This window comes from Monopterus albus, unplaced genomic scaffold (genome assembly GCF_001952655.1).
Source record: "Monopterus albus unplaced genomic scaffold, M_albus_1.0 scaffold88.1, whole genome shotgun sequence".
Classification (NCBI taxonomy): Eukaryota; Metazoa; Chordata; class Actinopteri; order Synbranchiformes; family Synbranchidae; genus Monopterus; species Monopterus albus.
The window spans coordinates 1,737,967-1,741,665 of record NW_018127968.1 but is presented as its reverse complement, the minus strand read 5'-3'; positions in this window follow the sequence as shown (position 1 = coordinate 1,741,665).

Here is a 3,699-nt window from a genome sequence, read left to right as displayed (position 1 = left end):
CTCCGTATAAATGCACCTGCACTGTGATAGTCTCAGAGGTCCGTTTAAAGCGCAGAGAGCATCATGAAGAACAAGGAACACACCAGGCAGGTCCGAGATACTGTTGTGGAGAAGTTTAAAGCCGGATTTGGATACAAAAAGATTTCCCAAGCTTTAAACATCCCAAGGAGCACTGTGCAAGTGATAATATTGAAATGGAAGGAGTATCAGACCACTGCAAATCTACCAAGACCTGGCCGTCCCTCTAAACTTTCAGCTCATACAAGGAGAAGACTGATCAGAGATGCAGCCAAGAGGCCCATGATCACTCTGGATGAACTGCAGAGATCTACAGCTGAGGTGGGAGACTCTGTCCATAGGACAACAATCAGTCGTATACTGCACAAATCTGGCCTTTATGGAAGAGTGGCAAGAAGAAAGCCATTTCTTAAAGATATCCATAAAAAGTGTCGTTTAAAGTTTGCCACAAGCCACCTGGGAGACGCACCAAACATGTGGAAGAAGGTGCTCTGGTCAGATGAAACCAAAATCGAACTTTTTGGCAACAATGCAAAACGTTATGTTTGGCGTAAAAGCAACACAGCTCATCACCTTGAACACACCATCCCCACTGTCAAACATGGTGGTGGCAGCATCATGGTTTGGGCCTGCTTTTCTTCAGCAGGGGCAGGGAAGATGGTTAAAATTGATGGGAAGATGGATGGAGCCAAATACAGGACCATTTTGGAAGGAAACCTGATGGAGTCTGCAACAGACCTGAGACTGGGACGGAGATTTGTCTTCCAACAAGACAATGATCCAAAACATAAAGCAAAATCTACAATGGAATGGTTCACAAATAAACATATCCAGGTGTTAGAATGGCCAAGTCAAAGTCCAGACCTGAATCCAATCGAGAATCTGTGGGAAGAACTGAAAACTGCTGTTCACAAACGCTCTCTATCCAACCTCACTGAGCTCGAGCTGTTTTGCAAGGCGGAATGGGCAAAAATTTCAGTCTCTTGATGTGCAAAACTGATAGAGACATACCCCAAGTGACTTACAGCTGTAATCGCAGCAAAAGGTGGCGCTACAAAGTATTAACTTAAGGGGGCTGAATAATTTTGCACGCCCAATTTTTCAGTTTTTTATTTGTTAAAAACGTTTGAAATATCCAATAAATTTCGTTCCACTTCATGATTGTGTCCCACTTGTTGTTGATTCTTCACAAAAAATTACAGTTTTATATCTTTATGTTTGAAGCCTGAAATGTGGCAAAAGGTCGCAAAGTTCAAGGGGGCCGAATACTTTTGCAAGGCACTGTAATTGAATGTATACATTTATGACAATTTCACCAAAAGCTGACATATTTTGAGCTTAAACACAAGATGCTAAACTGGAAATGTTGCATTGAGTTGCATACAAGTGTACAGGTGTACCTAATAAACTGGCCAGTGAGTATGATGATGCACTGTGATTGTTCATGGCTGACTGGGACTGTAGTGTGGTACATTGCTAACAGATACTGTATAACAAGTGTGACAGTGTTTCAGAGGAATTTTCCCCCTCAAGCACAGTAGCTGCAGTCCTTCAACTATGGCTGTCGAAAACAATTTAATTGTTAAAGAGTGCAAACAGAGTTCATCCTGAGCTGCAGACAGACATAGGTTCTAATCTAAACAAGTCACTGAAAATACGCCTGACTGACATCTGGTGTGTTTTATGTGTATCCAGGTGACTCTGTGTGTGTGTGTGTGTGTGTACTGTAGCTGTTGTCCTTGCTCTCAAGAGGCTCTGTATGGCTTCATGCTCTTCATTTAATGTCGAGCACTTAAGACACAAAACAGTCCCTGGATAAACGTGTGTGTACTGTACCTACTCAATGTGACTGTGTGCTGTCAGACTAAACAGCTCTTTAGGTGTGATGCGTTTTTTTGTGGGCAACTCTGAGAGTTTGAAACATGATGAGATGCTACCCGACAGCAACATCACTGGCATTTCCAGTGCCAGACGGAGCTTCTGTGAACCAGACTTCAGATCCCCAGCCAGCACTCGCACACCTAATTGTTTAGCTAAGGCCTTGGGAATCTTTGCATAAATACACACCCCCACACAATGAAAGCCTGATGCAGAGGTAACGACTGTAGTGGCTGATGTAAGGCTGGTGGAGAAAAAAAGTCTTCCAGTATAAAAAGCTGAGTGGGTGCAGTACAAGAATTTATATAAGAGTCCAAATCAATGCTCTTCCAGGTTGAGGTTGGTATGTGTTGGTGTGGGTCAAGTCACCATTTACTAGTTCTGTGAAATAACAAATGTGATGCAGAAATCAACAATCTGGAAAATGCTAAGGTTATTTTTTTTAGTCTTGATAGTTTGTTAACAGCAAATAATAAAAAAAAATTATGATTAAACCTTTGTACAAATAATGCTATACAATAAGGAGAAATAAGTTATTAGGTTTAATTGAAAGGTAGAAATGGTTCAGCTTCTTGACTTGTAGTAACAAGTCAGTGGAAGAGATGAAAGTGAATTTGAGGGCAGTGATGCCTGAATGAAGTTGTGTTCTGCTGATCTTGTGCCACAATCTTTTTCCAGTGAAATTATCTCTTATTTTATGTACCGCCATGTTTAATAACCCATAATTAGCTGCTGGAGTTTTGAACGAATTGGAAAGAGTTGTGGTTAGCAATTTTCTGTTTGATTGCTCTAAGCTATTAATCGACCTTGTCAGTGTCCTACTGTAATAGCTGACAGGTAACAATCTAGGACACACCAATATATGAGATCATTTACACTTTGATCGGCCTACACAGTTTGATTGATGAACAGTTACACATAAGCAACTAGTGGCATGCATTTATCCAGAAGCATTTATCTCAACCAAAATTCATACTCCAAACCGTTTTTGCATTTGCATCTTTATTAATGTACACATTATGTACAATAATAAGTTATATATACATTTATAGGCTACCTTGTTTCTGTGATGTGCTTGTGTGTGTTTCTACATATTCTACTATAGTGTGTGTGTGTGTGTGTGTGTGCCACTGAGGTACTGTGAATAATCCATTGGCTTTGGTATATCATCTTATTAGCATAATATACAGTGGGTACGGAAAGTATTCAGACCCCCTTAAATTTTCCACTCTTTGTTATATTGCAGCCATATGCTAAAATCTTTTAAGTTCATTTTTTTCCTCATTAATGTACACACAGCACCCCATATTGACAGAAAAACACAGAATTTTTGACATTTTTGCAGATTTATTAAAAAAGGAAAAATGAAATATCACATGGTCATAAGTATTCAGACCCTTTGCTGTGACACTCATACTGTATATTTAACTTAGGTGCTGTCCATTTCTTCTGATCATCCCTGAGATAGTTCTACACCTTCATTTGAGTCCAGCTGTGTTTGATTATACTGATTGGACATGATTAGGAAAGCCACACACCTGTCTATATAAGACCCTACAGCTCACAGTGCATGTCAGAGCAAATGAGAATCATGAGGTCAAAGGAACTGCCTGAAGAGCTCAGACAGAATTGTGGCAAGGCACAGATCTGGCCAAGGTTACAAAAAAAAATTTCTGCTGCACTTAAGGTTCCTAAGAGCACAGTGGCATTCTCTGGTCTGATGAGACCAAGATAGAACTTTTTGGCCTTAATTCTAAGCGGTATGTGTGGAGAAAACCAGGCACTGCTCATCACCTGTCCAAT